This window comes from Oncorhynchus tshawytscha, linkage group LG09 (assembly GCF_018296145.1).
Source record: "Oncorhynchus tshawytscha isolate Ot180627B linkage group LG09, Otsh_v2.0, whole genome shotgun sequence".
Classification (NCBI taxonomy): Eukaryota; Metazoa; Chordata; class Actinopteri; order Salmoniformes; family Salmonidae; genus Oncorhynchus; species Oncorhynchus tshawytscha.
In genome coordinates this window covers 8,199,905-8,219,379 of record NC_056437.1, presented here as the reverse complement: position 1 = coordinate 8,219,379, position 19,475 = coordinate 8,199,905, and the positions used below count along the sequence as shown (strand labels likewise).

The 19,475-nt window shown below is 41.9% G+C and overlaps 1 protein-coding gene across 2 annotated transcripts in view; it reads left to right on the top strand.

The window, feature by feature from the left end:
- The window catches only part of LOC112259488 (AF4/FMR2 family member 1), a 68,547-nt gene that overhangs the window by 15,359 nt on the left and 33,713 nt on the right, over positions 1-19,475 (top strand). The gene's annotated exons all lie outside the window — the stretch shown is intronic.

Below are 19,475 nucleotides of genomic sequence, written 5' to 3'. Positions count from 1 at the left end.
GTGTGTGTGTGTGTGTGTGTGTTCCTTCTTTTGACTAGCCTATATAGCCTGCTGTGTGAGAAATATCAGTTAATACCAGACGCATAATGAACACACAAGCCTGGGAGATTGGGTTTAAACTGGACTTTAGATTAGAACTGGACGGTGGACTTTAGATGGAAGAAATAGTTGGTCAGCAAAGGAAAAAGTTAAACATTACGTAACATCAAACTAACAAACCTTGAACATATCCTAAAAATGGAACATGTATCAGATGGGCCTGTTTCTTAGTTGGTTAATATTGAACTTTTGGATGCCTCGACTTGCTCTGGAAAGTAGCTCTTCCAAAGTTTGATCAGCTTAAACTACAGACGGATATTTTTTTGGGGAGAGACTGCATTCAGGCCCAGTGTCGATGTAGCTTATTGACACACTCTGAGGCTAGGTCAGCTCAGTGGAAATCATGTAGAACGAAACGTCAGAGCTTTGCATGCTCTCGTCTAGTCCTATTCTCTCTCTGGGGGAATATTTCCATAATTGTCTTTGAGACTTTGTGTTCCAAATGGCATCTTGTTCCCTACCTAGTGTACTACTTTTGAGTGGGACCCCCATAGGGCTCTGATTTTTAAAAGCAGTGCACTATAATAGGGTGCCATTTGGGATGCAGACTTTGCGATGGGACCTCACCCTGCCTGTTTACCTGTAGGAGGAACAGACGATGGACACCAACAGAGAAATAATCTGTCCCCTAAATTTAGTGCATTCCACACCTGTGTCCTATAGTCTCCAATGGTAATGAATGCTCACCGAGACAGACGGGTGACCATTTGTCTCAATAAGTGAATGCTGGCATAATCGTGGTCTAATCGTTACGAATGTGCGTCTTTCCCTATTTCAAGATTTCACACATGTCTTGATACAGCGGTTAAGAGCATTGGGCCAGTAACCAAAAGGTCACTGGTTCGAGTCCCTGAAGCCGACTAGGTTAAAAAATAAAATGTCTGTCTGTGCCCTTGAGCAGTTTCTCCTGTGAGTCTCTGGATCAGAGCTAAATGACTAAGATACAGTACCTTAAGATGGTGTTCATATTCTACCTGTTGCAGCATGAATGCATTTTTTTTTCCCATTTTTTTTTTCCTTCAAAATCTCACACACGACCCACATAATGACAAAGTGAAAACAACATGTTTTTAGACCTGTTTTCACATTTGATTGAAAGTTAAATACCTAATTGACGTAATTATTCACACACCTTGAGTCAATGTATGTTCGTGACCTTCGGCAGCCATTTTACAGCTGTGAGTCCATTTTCAAGTCTTGCCATAGATTTTTTAAAAGTAGATTTAAGTCAACTGTAACTCTGCCAATTCGGTAACATTCATTACTTCTTGGTCGGAAACTCCAGTGTAGATTTGTACTTGTTTTAGGTAGAGTTCGACCAATTATGATTTTTCAACACCGATACTGACTTGGAGGACCAAAAAATGTCGATAGCGATTTAATCGGCCATTTTTTAAATATATATATATATATAAAATATACTGAATGAACAATGAACACTTATTTTTACTTAATATAATACACTATTTAGTTTCAAGTAAATAATGAAACATGTTCAATTTGGTTTAAATAATGCAAAAACAAAGTTTTGGAGAAGAAAGTAAAAGTGCAATATGTGCCATGTAAAAAAGCTAACGTTTAGGTTCCTTGCTCAGAACATATGAAAGCTGGTGGTTCAATATTCCCAGTAAAGAAATATTTGGTTGCAGTTATTATAGGAATTATGACGCGTCGACGTTCTCTCTATACCATTTTGTATTTTGTGTATCTTTGACTATTGGATGTTCTAATAGGCACTTCTTAGGAGTTGATATGCTTGAAGTCAAAAACAGAGCTGAGATCAAGCATTGCTAAGAGCTGCTGGCAAACGCAGTAAAGTTTGAATGAATGCTTACGAGCCTGCTGCTGCCTACCACCGCTCAGACTGCTATATCAAATCATAGACTTAATTATAATATAATAAACAAAGAAATACGAGCCATTGCTCATTAATATGGTAAAATCTGGAAACTATCATTTCAAAAACAAAACGTTTATTCTTTCAGTGAATTACGGAACCGTATTTTATCGAACGGGTGGCAACCCTAAGTCTAAATATTGCTTTTACGTTGCACAGGCTTCAATGTTATATCATAATGATGTAAAATTCTGGCAAATTAGTTCGCAACGAGCCAGGCTGCCCAAACTGCATCCAATTAACGCAAGAGAAGTGACACAATTTCCCTAGTTAATATTGCCTGCTAACATGAATTTCTTTTAACTAAATATGCAGGTTTAAAAATATTTACTTCTGTGTATTGATTTTAAGAAAGGCATTGATGTTTATGGTTAGGTACATTCGTGCAACGATTGTGCTTTTTTTCAAATGCGCCTTTGTTAAATCATCACCCTTTTTGCGAAGTAGGCTGTGATTCGATGATAAATTAACAGGCACTGCATTGATTATATGCAACGCAGGGCAAACTAGTTAACTACACATAGTTGATGATATTACTAGGTTAACTAGTGATTATGTGAAGATTGATTGTTTTTTATAAGATAAGTTTAATGCTAGCTAGCAACTTCCATTGGCTCCTCGCTGTACTTGCGTAACAGGTGGTCAGCCTGCCACGCAGTTTCCTCGTGGAATGCAATGTAATCGGCCATATTCGTCGTCCAAAAATGCCAATTTACCGATTTGTTATCAAAACTTGAAATCGGCCATGCAGATTTAATAGGTCGACCTCTAGTTTTAGGTTATTGTCCTGCTGGAAGTTGAATTAATCTCCCAGTGTCGGGTGGAAAGCAGACTGACCCAGGTTTTCCTCTAGGATTTTTCCTGAGCTGAGCTCAATTCCCTTTTATTATCTTGATAAACCTGCTTCAGTCCTTAACAATTACAAGCATACCCATAACATAATGCAGCCGCTACTTGAAAATATAGAGAGTGGTACTCAGTAATGTGTTGTATTGGATTTGCCCCAAACATGAAAAAAAAATGAATTGCTATGCCAAATACTTTGCAGTATTACTTTAGTGCCTTGTTGCAAACAGGATGCATGTTTTGTAATATTTAAAAAAAAAAATTCTATACAGGCTTTGTTCTTTGTCAATTAGGTTAGTCTTGTGGCGTTAACTATGTTGATCCGTTTTCTCCTATAACAGCCTTTAAACCCAGTAACTGTTTTAAAGACACCATTGGCCTCATGCTGAAATCCTTCCTCTCCGGTGACTGAGTTTGGAAGGACGCCTTTATCTTTGTAGTGACTGTGTATTGATACACCATCCAAAGTGTAATTAATAACTTTACCATGCTCAAAGGGATATTTGTCAAGTTATTTTTTATTTTTTTACCCATCTACCAATAGCTGCACTTCTTTCAGTTATTGAAAACACTCCCTGGTCTTTTGTGGTTGAATCTGTGTTTTAAAATGAACTGCTCGACTGAGGGACCTTACAGATAATTGTATGTGTGGGGTACAGAGATGAAGTAGTCATTCAAAAATCACGTTTAACACTTTGCACACAGTGAGCCCATGCAACTTATGTGACTAGTTAAGTACATTTTTACTCCTGACCAAATTAGTTGAATACTTATTGACTGAGCTTTTTCATTTTTGTTGTATTTATACAAAAAAACACAACATAATTCCACTTTGACATTATGGGGATATTGTGTGTGTGGGCCAGTGACCAAAAATCTAAATTTTAAATTCAGACACAACAAAATGTGGAAAAAGTCAAGGGGTGTGAATACTTTCTGAAGGCTCTGTACATGGGCACTAATACAACGCAGGAACGATGCGTTTTGATTAGAGAATAAATCGGTTTGATACGATTCGATGCACTGACATTTGTTGCATAAACCTTCACGTTCCATTCTAAATGGATCTGCTGCTGATTGGGCTCGAGCTGGGAGTCTGAGCTGGATCTGTTTGGGTTGGGTGGATATGTGTATGTGATGCATGTCTATGGTGTGTACTATGAAGGAACCTGATTTGAGCTATAAGGATACTAGACATCTACCACCCCACTGTCAGATTATGGGATTCAGCAATGTAGCTTTTTTTTTTGGGGGGGGCAGCGATTACAGCCTCGAGTCTTCTTCTGTATGATGCTAAAAGCTTGGCACACCTGTATTTGGAGAGTTTCTCCCATTCTTTGCAGATCCTCTCAAGCTCTGTCAGGTTGGATGGGGAGTGTTCAGATCTCTCCAGAGATGGTCGATCTGGTTCAAGTCTGAGCTCTTGCTTGACCGCTCAAGGACATTCAGAGACTTGCCCCGAAGCCACTCCTGCGTTGTCTTGGCTGTGTACTTAAGGTCGTTGTCCTGTTTAGAAGATGAACCTTCACCCCAGTCTGAGGTCCTGAGCGCTCTGGAGCAGGTTTTCATCAAGGATCTCTTTGTACTTTGCTCTATTCATCTTTCCCTCGATCCTGACCAGTCTCCCAGTCCCTGCTGCTGAAAACATCCCCACAGCATGATGCTGCCACCACCATGCTTCACCGTAGGGATGGTGCCAGGTTTCCTCCAGATGTGACGCTTGGCATTCAGGCCAAAGAGTTCAATCTTGGTTTCATCAGACCAGAGAATCTTGTTTCTCATGGTCTGAGATGAGTCTTAAGGTGCTTTTTGACAAACTCCAAGCGGGCTGTCATGTGGCTTCCATCTGCCAATCTACCATAAAGGTCAAGCTTGGTGTAGTGCTGCAGAGATGGTTGTCCTTCTGGAAGATTCTCCCATCTAAGATCCAAAGAGGAACTATGGAGCTCTGTCAAAGTGAGCATCGGGTTCTTGTTCACCTCACTGACCAAGGCTCTTCTCCCCCGATTGCTCAGTTTGGCTAGGTGGCCAGTTCTAGGTCTTTGTTGTTCTAAACTTCTTCCATTTAAGAATGATGGAGGTCACTGTGTGGACCTTCAATGCTTCAGACATTTTTTGGTACCCTTCCCCAGATCTGTGCCTCGACACAATTACTGTCTCAGAGCTCTACGGACAATTCCTTCGATCTCATTACTTGGTTTTTGCTCTGACATGCACTGTCAACTGTGGGACATTATATAGACAGGTGTGGCTTTCCAAATCATGTCCAATTAATTGAATTTACCACAGGTGGACTCCAATTAATTAAGTTGTAGAAACAGAAAATGGTCAATGGAAACGGGATGCACCTGCGCTCAATGTTCGAGTCTCATAGCAAATGTTCTGAATACTTTATGTAAATAAGGTATTTTTGTTTTGAATACATTTGCTAAAATTTCTAAACTGTTTTCTCCCTGACATTATGGGGTATTGTGTGTAGGTTGATGAGGATTTTTATTTTAATACATGTGAACAAAGGCTGAATACTTTCCGAATGCATATGTATATAGCACAATCGAATGGTTTTGACCGTTTGGAAGTTTTTATGGAGTGATCCTCTTTTCGATTCGTCCATGCAGTGCGCCTCGCAAAAGAGATTCCTCGTTATACAGGGTTTAGTTGATAATTTCATCTCTAAAAATTAACATATACACTGATTTTGTTTTAAGAAACACTTCCAAAGCTATTGCTGATGGTGAAATTAAACAATCAACATAAAATGTATTATCAGCCCTGTTCAGCAGGTATAGCCAGATGACTTGCCTCCCATAGCTTTTATTCCAGTAAAACAGAATTTTCAACAGGGGATAGATGGCGATAACCAAGGAAATGACATGGGTTGTCACTCAATGAAGAAGACTCATCAATGGTCACAAAAGATTATGAATTTTTGTAGGGTAGAAAGAATAATGTAATCAATAGATTTTGTAACGTTTGAATCCATTTTCGGAGCTACGCAGGCTAGATTTGGACCGATTTCACTTGTAACTTATGCATCGACCCCCGATTCAAATGTTTCTGTGAATTGTTACAGCCCTGCTTGAGTCAACTTGACTAATCGGGTACTGTATGTTTTTGTAGGCCTAACAAATTCACTATGCAATGAATTAATTCCCCCCACTAATCACCTCACGGCCCTCATCATACTTGCAGATCAGATTTATAATGTCTCTGAAAGCCTGAAATCCGACTAGAGAATTCTCCCTCAGGTTGTTTTCACAGGGTTTTTTTCTGGATCAAAATGGGGCTTAGGTGTTGGGCATGGCGAGGGTGTGACCAATGGCGTGGTCTCCGATCTAGTATTTTAGAGCCCCTCTGTAGTAGAGAACATTTAACTGTTTTAAAGTGGTTCTTCACATTTTGCCATGGGGCGGAGAGAAATCTTTACTGTTTTAAAACTAGTTTCCTGCTAATTTACACATTTTGCTATGCATTATGTCGTATTCTTATTCTGAGTGACTCAAACATTATAACAAAACCAATCATACCATGACATTTTTTAAAAATTTTAGATTCTCCCTGACGATTATTATTATTTTTTTATGTTGCCCTTCCAAGACTTCTATGCATAAACCCTGGAAGAGCTGAGCTTGTTGACGATACTGTTTTGAGCCAAGATTATTCTCCAACTTTCTCTCCACCCAGTGAGGACGTCTTCTGAGAGCAGAGCGACACACGTCATTAGTTTTATTAATCCAGCCATTCCAAGGCTTGTCCACAATCCAAATATATTAACCGTCTCTCTTATGTGGAATGTGGCCAATCCCCCCCCTCTCACCCTCCCTACCCACAGCCCAAGCTGCACCTGCAGCAGCTCTGCTCATTGTTGGGGACCCCTTTCTCGCCCTGCCCTGGCCCCTGCCTCGCCTGGCCCTGGTACACGTGGACGCTAACCCAGCAGTGCTGATTTGGCAGGCTGCCGTTTCCACCCATTGCGGACGCTAATCCAGCAGAGGATAGCTGTGTAGTGACTCATAACCCCGAACCTTCAACTCACCCCTCACTCTACAAACTGAACACGAATAGAGCTGACGGGGTCAGATAACTCTCCTAGTCATTGTCAGAGAGGCACATCTGTTCTAGATTATATATTTCTATCTGAACATTCCACAATGTTGTGTCCTACTGAACACATGCAGTCCTGATGTTTCATTGATTTGAATCCATAGTGAATGTCCTGGAGAGTGGGTGATGTAGAGGTGTTTTTTTTTTGTGTGTGTCTGGGGTTCCATTGGTTATCGAGCTTGGAAGCTGCCTGCTCTCTCCCTCTCCGGCTACTTGAAGCATTGTGCTCTACTCTGCTGTCTAAGCCTTGCCTCAATCATACAGTAGTGTAATGCTTCTGCGATTTAACAATGGAATTTAGCACAATAATCTCTCTCTCTGGTTGTTTGCCTGGGCAACTCCGACTCTGAGACACCTGGGAACTTTTTGAGTGGGGCTGAAGGTACGGAGAGAAACTGTTTGGTTCAATCAGTTTCCACATAGACCTATGAACTAAAACTAAAGAAATGCTTGCTTGTGAACAGTCTTCAATACGCTCAGCAAATGTTTTAAATAAAGTACTGATAAACAGAAGTGAAGCCGAGACTAAACATAGTAATGCGTTGGATCTGTAGCACACATGTAGGACATAATGACGTATGCTTAGTAGTGGGGACAGTCAGGAAAGTCTTCTTATGGGGTCAGTGACGAGGCTGAAGTAAAAGGCGCTCTGAGAAATGGGTGTGTGTTTTGTGTGGCTTTGCACTTCAGCAAAACGCGCACACTGTCATCGTGCCCGGCAGTCTGGTGCTTGTTAACACGCAGTGAGACAATCGCAGTCAGTAGTAATGCATGGTTGTTGAGGAGGCTTCTCTGTAGCCACTGGCCAAACTCAAGGTAGGCCAAACAGATTCCTAGATTTTTATCACACAGTTGTATATTTCTAAGACTGTATTCAGCCGAATTCTGATGTTTTTCTACTATTTGGTCTTTTAACCAATCAGATCTTTTGTCTATAATTGGGCTGCCTATGTAAACACAGCCTAAGTCTCCTCACCTAGAACTGCAATACTCAAAGTAGCTAGACTATACTGCCTGTCTGGTACACATATTGAATGCAGTGAGGTGGTGTTGCTATGGTGATTGTTTGTTGTGATCCAGACCTGGTTCCTGTTTGGAAACAGTTCATGCCATTGTACCCCATCCTAGATCCCCAGCGTTGGTTAGTCGTGTGTGTGTGTGTGTGTGTGTGTGTTGGAATGTGGTTGAGCAGTAGTCTGGTGGCCGACTCTACAGTATTATGGGGTTTGGAAAGAAGGGTGTGTCGTGTTGGCAGTAAATATGATTCATCTTGGCTACGGAGTAAAAAACAAAAAAACAAAAAGACTAATTTGACATTTCGAGGCACACTCTGTAGGACTGCCAGGGACCACGTGATACCATATTATCATGATACTTCGGTGCTGATACAATGTGTGTTATGACTCTATATATTGTATTTCGATGTTCCAAACATTGCTCACCATATGTCTGCTGCAGAGGGACAAGATGGAGACATGAGAAAACAAGTTTTGATCAGTCATGGAAATAACTAGCGCAGACATTTTTTCTGCTCCCTATTTAAAAACAAGATGGAGAATAAGCTATGAAGGAAAAATACTGGTATTTCGGTTCAGGTGCAGCCAACTAGCGCAAAAATTATATTGCGATATTGTCAAAACGACCGCCCGGCCCCCCCCTTCAAGAGGCTGAAGAAATTTGGCTTGACCCATAAGACTCTCACAAACTTCTGCAGATGCACCAATGAGAGCATTCTGCACCGCCTGCAACCTCACACTGCCTGCCCTCCAGGAGATCTACAGTACCCGGTGTCACAAGAAGGCCAAGGACCTCAGCCACCTGAGCCATGGCCTGTTCACCCTGCTACCATCTAGAAGGCAGAGACAGTACAGGTGCATCAAATCTGGGAACGAGAGACTGAAAGAAGCTGTTTATCTCCAGGCCATCAGGCTGTTAGTCATCATTAGCCGGCCTTGGTACCCTTCCCAGAACCTTAGACACTGTCCCTTTAGAGACTGCTGCCCTATATACATAGTCATTGAACACTGGTCACTTGAATAATGTTTACATACTGTTTTACCCACTTCATATGTACATTGTAGACCGTTTTTCCATACATTATCTATACTGAAGAACAAACTTCAATGATTTTACTGAGTTACAATTCATAAAAGGAAATTAGTCCATTTTAAATACCTTTTTTTTATTAGGCCCTAATTTATAGATTAGTATACCTAATTTACTAGCTAGTTAGCTAGAAAGCTAAATGGTTAGCTTACGCCAGATTGGACGGAGTCTGGACAAAGTGAGGGAAATTGTCTCGGAGAAACTGAAGATATACCACAGGAAGATCTGAGTTGGAGTGTGCCCATAGGACTGGAAAACCCACCACTGGCTCAGGTGACAGGCCCAGGCCGATAGTCGCCAAGTTCCTGAGGTTCAAGGACAAGGTAGCGGTTCTGGAAAGAGCCAAGAACTTGAAAGGAGTGTACATCTTCCGCAACGAGGATTACCCTGAAGCTGTGGGCCAGAAGAGAAAATAACTATCCCGGCCACGAAAGCTGCCAGAGCGTGTGGGGACATTGCTTACATCTGATATGACCGGCTCATTGTCCACCCTCCCTCCCAGGAGCCTGGAAGGAATGAGAGAGCCAAGCCTATGGGTAACGTAGCTTCAACGCTGCAGCACGCACACACACACACACACGCACACACACACACACGCACACACACACACGCACACACACACACACACACACACACACACAACCAAATGATTAATGGACTAAATGTATATATTGCTTCGTTTGCTCTTTTCCATATTATGTCTATCTTGGAGAAGCTACCCAAGAAAGGGCTGAAAATAAGCCCATATTAATATGTAACCTTAGAAATAAGGTTCATGAAATCAATAACTTGCTAACATCTGATAGCATACATATATTAGTCGTTTCTGAGACTCTCTTAGATAATTAATTTGATACAGCAGTAGTAACAGGAATGCTTATGGGGGAGGTGTTGCTATATATATATATATATATATATATATATATATATATATATATATTCAGAGCCATATCCCAGTAACGCTTAGAGAAAATCTCATGTCAAGTGTTATTGAAGTGTTGTGGTTGCAGGTTCACCTGCCTCATCTAAAGCCTATTATTTTGGGGTGTTGCTATAGGCCACCAAGTGCCAACAGTCAGTATCTAAATAATGTGTGTGAAATGCCCGATGGTGTAAACACAAGAGGTGTACTTTCTTTTGGACCTGAATATTGGCTGTCTTTCATCAAGCTGTCTTCTCAAGAGGAATCTTCACTATAACCAGTGCCTGTAATCTGGTTCAGGTTATTAATCAACCTACCAGGGTGTTTACAAACACGACAGGAACAAGATCGTCCACATGCATTGATCACATTTTTACTAATACTGTAAGAACTCTCTTCTAAAGTTGTGTAGACACACATTGGATGTAATGATGACAATATAGTGACTATATCTAGGACAACCAAGGTTCCTAAAGCTGGGCCTAAAATAGTCACAGCAAAAAACGTTTCTATGATCTAAGACTATGTGAATGATGTAAAAAAAAAAATGTGTTGGTCTGATGTGATTTTAATAAGGAACATCCAGACACTACGCCTTTTAATGAATTTATGAAATGGCTTCTTCCGATTATTGATAAACATGCAACTGTTAAACTAACTTTTTAAAACTGGCTCCATGGATTGATGAGGAATTGAAAAATGGTATGGTTGAAAGATGTGGGAGGGGAGAGGGGGGGGGGGTCAAAAAGACTGGCTAAGTCTGGCTCACTTACTGGAAATTGTGACTAAACTTAACAAAAATAAGAAACTGTTATGAAGCCAATATCTTTTTTTACCTTTATTTAACCAGGCAAGTCAGTTAAGAACAAATTCTTACTTTCAATGACGGCCTAGGAACAGTAGGTTAACTGTTCAGGGGCAGAACGACAGATTTGTACCTTGTCAGCTCGGGGATTTGAACTTGCAACCTTCCGGTTACTAGCCCAACGCTCTAACCACTAGGCTACCCTGCTGCCCCTATTTATATGGGAAATAACTTTGGTATACTTTAAATTACGTTATGGGTAGAAAGACACATTGAACTCCATTGAATCAGATGGCTTATTCATCACAAAACTATGTAATGTTGGCTATTATTTTAATGATTACCTCATTGGCAAAGTGGGCAAACTTAAGCAGTTAATGCCAACAACGAACAGTGAGCCATCGTATTCAGGCATAAAAAAACTAATAGCACTAAGTTATAATTTTGTAAAGTTAGTGTGGAACAGGTGGAAAATTATTGCCCATTACTGAACTCCTGGCATTGACAACTCACACGGAAGCCAAACCGGCGTGCGCCATCATGCATCAATTTATTTTGTCCCCCCACACCAAACGCGATCATGGCACGCAGGTTAAAATATCTAAACAAACTGAACCAATTACATTAATTCGGGGACAGGTTGAAAAGCATTAAACATTTATGGCAATATAGCTAGCTTGCATTTGCTAGCTAATTTGTCCTTGGATATAAACATTAAGTTATTTTACCTGAAATGCACAAGGTCCTCTACTCCGACAATTAATCCACACACAAAATTGTCAACCAAATCATTTCTAGTCATCTCTCCACCTTCCAGGCTTTTTCATCTTTGAACTTATATGGCGATAGGCATCTAAACTTTCATAGTATTACCACTACGGCCAGCAACACAGTCCGTCTTTCAATCACCATGTGGGTATAACCAATGAGGAGATGGCACGTGGGTACCTGCTTCTATAAACCAATGAGGAGATAGAGGCAGGACTTGCAGCACGATCTGCGTCACAAATAGAACTGACTTCTATTTTAGCCCTTGGCAACGCAGACGCTCGTTGGCGCACGCAATAATTGAATAATATAGATTTCTAAATTCATTTTGTAACGCACGCGTGCAGTGTAGTCAGGGTATTAGATGAAAAGCTACTGAGGATGGTAGCTGACTCTCTATAGCCACTCCTGTCTGTCATGCCTTCAATAGAGGAAAGAGGGAAGTCTTTGTCCTCAGGCCTGGAGGGAAGCCAAAGTCATTCCGCTACCCATGAGTGGTAAAGCGGCCATTACGTGCTCTAACAACAGACCCATAAGCTTGCTTCCAGCTCTTAGCAAACAGTTGGGATTTTTTGGGGACCAAATACAATGCTATTGCTCAGTAAACAAATGAACAGACGTTTAGCATGCTTGTAGAAAAAGGCAATCAACATGTTCTGACTGCACTGATACACATGACTGACGATAAGAAGATTGTGGGAGCTGTACTGTTGGATTTCAGTGCAGCCTTTGAAGTTATTGACCATAACCTGTTGAACTTGTTTTATGGCTTTTCAACCTTTGCTATATCATGGATTCAGATCTATGTATCTAATAGAACTCAGAAGGTTTTCTTTAATGGAATATCAAACATGTAGGCCCTCCTTGTTTTTTATTTTTTTATTTTTTTTATTTATTAACTTTTATTTAACTAGGCAAGTCGGTTAAGAACAAATTCTTATTTTCAATGACGGCCTAGGAACAGTGGGTTAACTGCCTGTTCAGGGGCAGAACGACAGATTTGTACCTTGTTAGCTCGGGGATTTGAACTTGCAACGTTCCAGTTACTAGTCCAACGCTCTAACCACTAGGCTACCCTGCCACCCCATGGTCAAATTGTTGCAAAGGAACCACAACTAAAGGACGCCAATAAGTAGAGACTTGCTGGGGCCAAGAAACACGAGCAATGGACATTAGACCGGTGGAAATCTGAGCTTTGTCAAATCAAATCAAATTTTATTTGTCACATACACATGGTTAGCAGATGTTAATACGAGTGTAGCGAAATGCTTGTGCTTCTAGTTTCGACAATGCAGTAATCTAACTAACAATTCCAAAACTACTGTCTTATACACAGTGTAAGGGGATAAAGAATATGTACATAAGGATATATGAATGAGTGATGGTACAGAGCAGCATAGGCAAGATACAGTAGATGGTATCGAGTACAGTATATACATATGAGATGAGTATGTAAACAAAGTGGCATAGTTAAAGTGGCTAGTGATACATGTATTACATAGGATGCAGTCGATGATATAGAGTACAGTATATACGTATGCATATGAGATGAATAATGTAGGGTAAGTAACATTATATAAGGTAGCATTATTTAAAGTGGCTAGTGATACATTTACATCATTTCCCATCAATGCGGCGACCCAAAAAAACGACTCCGAAAAAGAGGGAAACGAGGCGGTCTTCTGGTCAGACTCCGGAGACGGGCACATCGTGCACCACTCCCTAGCATTCTTCTCGCCAATGTCCAGTCTCTTGACAACAAGGTTGATGAAATCCGAGCAGGGGTAGCATTCCAGAGGGACATCAGAGACTGTAACGTTCTTTGCTTCACGGAAACATGGCTCACTGGAGAGACGCTATCCGAGGCGGTGCTTTGTCTTTGTGAGACGCAGAGTAGGTGAACGGATGATCTCCACACGTGTGGTTCCCACCGTGAAGCATGGAGGTGGTGGTGTGATGGTGCTTTGCTCGTGACACTGATTTATTTAGAATTCAAGGCACACGCTACCACAGCGTTCTGCAGCGACATCCCATCTGGTTTGCGCTTAGTCCCACTATCATTTGTTTTTCAAAGGGACAATGACCCAGCACACAGCCCTTACACAGCCTGGAGATTTGACCAAGAATGAGAGTGATGAGTGCTGCATCAGATGACCTGGCCTCCACAATCGCCCAACCTCAACCCAATTGAGATGAATCTGGTAGTGAATGGTGTGGCTGTTGAACAAGTTGAGGAAACTAAATTGCTTGTTGTAACCTTGGCTTGTAAACTGTCATGGTTAGAACATATAGATTCAGTGGTTGTAAAGATAGGGAAAGGTCAGTCCGTAGTAGATGTTCTGCTTTTTTGACACACTACACAAAGCAAGTCCTGCCGTCTCTAGTTTTATCTTGATTATTGTCCAGTCATGTGGTCAAGTGCTGCTAGAAAATACAGTTAAGCTTTAGCTGGCCCATTGTAATCAGAGAGCTGATTATAAATACTATGCTGCCAGTCTCTCTTGGCTAAGAATTGAGTAGCGACTGTCTGCATCACTTCTTCTTTTTATAAGAAAGTGTTGATAAAGCACAGCTCTGAAACGCACACTTACCACACCAGATATGCCACCAAGGGTCTCTTCACAGTCCCCAAATCCAGAACAAATTCAAGAAGGCATTCAGTATTATAGATCCCTTATTGCATGCAACTCTGTTCCATTTCATATTGCTCAAATTAACCTGTTTTTGTTTTTTAAACGGATACATCGACGCCACATGACACACGGCCTCTCCCTTATTTGACCTAGATAGTTTGTGTGTATGTATTGATATTAGAGGTCGGGCGATTTATGGTTTTTAAACTATTTTTAAATGATTTTAATATATATTTGTAATAATGACAATTACAACAATACTGAATGAGAGTGCGATATGTGCCATGTAAGAAAGCTAACGTTTAAGTTCCTTGCTCAGAACATGAGAACATATGAAATGCTGGTGGTTCCTTTTAACATGAGTCTTCAATATTCCCAGGTAAGAAGTTTTAGGTTGTAGTTTATTATACTATTTCGATTCAATTCAAGGGCTTTATTGGCATGGGAAACGTGTTAACATTGCCAAAGCAAGTGAGGTGAGGTAGATAATTTCTCTCTATACCATTTGTATTTCATATATACCTTTTGACTATTGGGTGTTCTAATTGCCAGCCTAATCTCGGGAGTTGATAGGCTTGAAGTCATAAACAGCGCAATGCTTGAAGCATTGTGAAGAGCTGCTGGCAAATGCATTAAAGTGCTGTTTGAATTAATGCTTACGAGCCTGCTGCTGCCGACCACTGCTCAGTCAGACTGCTCTATCAAATCATAGACTTAATTATAATATAATAAAACACAGAAATACGAGCCTTAGGTTCATATTAATATGGTCAAATCCGGAAACTATCATTTCTAAAACAAAACGTTTTATTCTTTCAGTGAAATACGGAACCGTTTCGTATATACACTGCTCAAAATAATAAAGGGAACACTAAAATAACACATCCTAGATCTGAATGAATGAAATATTCTTATGAAATACTTTTTTCTTTACATAGTTGAATGTGTTGACAACAAAATCACACATTATCAATGGAAATCAAATTCATCAACCCATGGAGGTCTGAATTTGGAGTGTCACTCAAAACCACACTACAGGCTGATCCAACTCAAAATGAGGCTCAGTAGTGTGTGTGGCCTCCACATGCCTGTATGACCTCCCTACAACGCCTGGGCATGCTCCTGATGAGGTGGCGGATGGTCTCCTGAGGGATCTCCTCCCAGACCTGGACTAAAGCATCCGCCAACTCCTGGACAGTCTGTGGTGCAACGTGGCGTTGGTGGATGGAGCGAGACATGATGTCCCAGATGTGCTCAATTGGATTCAGGTCTGGGGAACGGGCGGGCCAGTCCATAGCATCAATGCCTTCCTCTTGCAGGAACTGCTGACACACTCCAGCCACATGAGGTCTAGCATTGTCTTGCATTAGGAGGAACCCAGGGCCAACCGCACCAGCATATGGTCTCACAAGGGTTCTGAGGATCTCATCTCGGTGCCTAATGGCAGTCAGGCCACCTCTGGCGAGCACATGGAGGGCTGTGCGACCCCCAAAGAAATGCCACCCCACACCATGACTGACCCACCGCCAAACCGGTCACGCTGGAGGATGTTGCAGGCAGCAGAACGTTCTCCACAGCGTCTCCAGACTCTGTCACGTCTGTCACGTGCTCAGTGTGAACCTGCTTTCATCTGTGAAGAGCACAGGGCGCCAGTGGCGAATTTGCCAATCTTGGTGTTCTCTGGCAAATGCCAAATGTCCTGCACGGTGTTGGGCTGTAAGCACAACCCCCACCTGTGGACGTCGGGCCCTCATACCACCCTCATGGAGTCTGTTTCTGACCGTTTGAGCATACACATGCACATTTGTGGCCTGCTGGAGGTCATTTTGCAGGGCTCTGGCTGTGCTCCTCCTGCTCCTCCTTGCACAAAGGCGGAGGTAGCGGTCCTGCTGCTGGGTTGTTGCCCTCCTACGGCCTCCTCCACGTCTCCTGATGTACTGGCCTGTCTCCTGGTAGCGCCTCCATGCTCTGGACACTACGCTGACAGACACAGCAAACCTTGCCACAGCTCGCATTGATGTGCCATCCTGGATGAGCTGCACTACCTGAGCCACTTGTGTGGGTTGTAGACTCCGTCTCATGCTACCACTAGAGTGAAAGCACCGCCAGCATTCAAGTGACTAAAACATCAGCCAGGAAGCATAGGAACTGAGAAGTGGTCTGTGGTCACCACCTGCAGAACCATTCCTTTATTGGGGGTGTCTTGCTAATTGCCTATAATTTCCACCTGTTGTCTATTCCATTTGCACAACAGCATGTGAAATTTATTGTCAATCAGTGTTGCTTCCTAAGTGGACAGTTTGATTTCACAGAAGTGTGATTGACTTGGAGTTACATTGTGTTGTTTAAGTGTTCCCTTTATTTTTTTGAGCAGTGTATTTATATTCCGGACTCTCATTGCTCTTTTTTATGCTGCTCATTCTGTCTTAATTATTTTATAAACTTGTGGATGTGTGTGTTGCTAGATATTGCTGCTCTGTTGTAGCTAGAAACTTAAGCATTTCGCTGCACCTGCGATAACGTCCACAAATCTCTGTATGCCACATACAGTGGGGCAAAAAAGTATTTAGTCAGCCACCAATTGTGCAAGTTCTCCCACTTAAAAAGATGAGGCCTGTAATTTTCATCATAGGTACACTTCAACTATGACAAAATGAGAAGAAAAAAAATCCAGAAAATCACATTTGTAGGATTTTTTAATGAATTTATTTGCAAATTATGGTGGAAAATAAGTATTTGGTCAAAAACAAAAGTTTATCTCAATACTTTGTTATATACCCTTTGTTGGCAATGACAGAGGTCAAATGTTTTCTGTAAGTCTTCACAAGGTTTTCACACACTGTTGCTGGTATTTTGGTGTGTGGTGTTCTTTGGATGCAACTCAGCATTTTTTTTGTCCTCCAAACACGACGAGTTGAGTTTCTACCATCTGACCATATGACATTCTCCTAATCTTCTTCTGGGTCATCCAAATGCTCTCTAGCAAACTTCAGACGGGCCTGGACATGTACTGGCTTAAGCAGGGGGACACGTCTGGCACTGCAGGATTTGAGTCCCTGGCGGCGTAGTGTGTTACTGATGGTAGGCTTTGTTACTTTGGTCCCAGCTCTCTGCAGGTCATTCACTAGGTCCCCCCGTGTGGTTCTGGGATTTTTGCTCACTGTTCTTGTGATCATTTTGACCCCACGGGGTGAGATCTTGCGTGGAGCCCCAGATCAAGGGAGATTATCAGTGGTCTTGTATGTCTTCCATTTCCTAATAATAATTGCTCCCACAGTTGATTTCTTCAAACCAAGCTGATTACCTATTGCAGATTCAGTCTTCCCAGCCTGGTGAAGGTCTACAATTTTTGTTTCTGGTGTCCTTTGACAGCTCTTTGGTCTTGGCCATAGTGGAGTTTGGAGTGTGACTGTTTGAGGTTGTGGACAGGTGACTTTTATACTGATAACAAGTTCAAACAGGTGCCATTAATACAGGTAATGAGTGGAGGACAGAAGAGCCTATTAAAGAAGTTGTTACAGGTCTGTGAGAGCCAGAAATCTTGCTTGTTTGTAGGTGACCAAATACTTATTTTCCACCATAATTTGCAAATAAATTCATTAAAAATCATCCTACAATGTGATTTTCTGGGGGGTTTTTTTCTAATTTTGTCTGTCATAGTTGAAGTGTACCTACCTATGATGAAAATTACAGGCCTCATCTTTTTAAGTGGGAGAACTTGCACAATTGGTGGTTGACTAAATACTTTTTTGCCCCACTGTATAAACTTTGATTTACATGTTAGGTTGGGATGCCCCTCTCTCTTTGCCCAGCTCCAGGTGGTGTAGTTCTGTCTGAGCAGTCGTAGCCAGCGAACACACACTCCTCTTCTAAAGACTAAATCCTGGAACCCTTGATGTGTGTCTATCTACATTTAATGACCTAGTCAGCACTGGTTGGCTAAGTATTAAGTGGCTCTCCGGTCCAGGCTGTGTTTGTGCTGCGGTGTGGCATTGTTCACTCCAACAGAGAGAAAAGCCCCCCCACCCCACCCCACCCCTCCACGCTTAGTGCTGTTTGTGTGGTAGCCAGCCAGGCAGCTATTGACCTCAGCTGCCACTGAGAGCTTGCCAGCAGCAGTTCTCCACTCAGCCCTCCCTTCAGCAGCACAATACATTTGCTTTGTCATCACCACCTTACGTAACTATCGCTGTGACCTGAGTGAAGACCACTTTTAGTCCTCTTAACTGAAACATGGAAACCTGAGGAGGAGGAGGGGGGTTAAACAGTGAAAGACTTGTCACACACCATGTTTTGTGCTGAAGCTTTTTGTTGTTGAGAAGAATTACCGTATCGGGGACATAATCCCTTCCATAGTTTTTATAAACAAATATTTCACTTCCAAGATGGTATGTTGGAGTACAGTAGTTGTTGGGCACTAACCCCTAACCACTGTTATGGTGCAGCAGTAGTCTGAGGAGAGAAGTCTGATTGTAATTGCCTGTGGTTTGACATTCTACTGTTTTTGTGGTGTTTGTCCCAAAATGGCACCCTATCCCCTACATAGTGCACTACTTTTGATTAGAAACCATAGGGCCCTGGTCAAAAATAGTGCTCTATATGGGGAATTTGGGGACGTAGCCTAGGAGTCGTTGGGTAAGCGTCTGAGTGCTGTTATGTTGATGAGTCAGTCTGACAGACAAAACAAATGAAACACCTACACGGCTGAATAAAAACTAATTAACTCACTGTTGTGTGTGTAGAGGGGTGCTTGAACTATGCAAGCGACTTCATCTTAACCACATTACACTCTTGAGTAATGTAACAATTAACAAGCATGTGCAGACGAGGGGGTTATTCTTCTCGTCTGTAGGCTACACTCCTTTCATTTTTAGCTTCAAGACAAAAGCTCAGAGTTGCTAACAGCATGTCTTCATCAAGTAACATTAGCCTACAAAAAAAATGCATATTCATGAGGGTTAATCGTTACAGTACACTTACTGTACAACATTACAACAAACCAGACTGCATTTTTAGCAATGTCATGCAAAACATTACATATGGCAAAAGCAAATTGTGACGGAAAACGGGGGTGTAAGTGAATTCACTGCGGATTTGCATCAGACTGTTTCATATGGAAGCTATACCCACCACCAAAAAGGATTTGTCAACGTTCTGCCGTCTGATCAACTGCAGCCTACTGACGACAACCACAGGTAGCCTAGAGCAGCCTACTGACGACAACCACGGGTAGCCTAGAGCAGCCTACTGACGACAACCACGGGTAGCCTAGAGCAGCCTACTGACGACAACCAC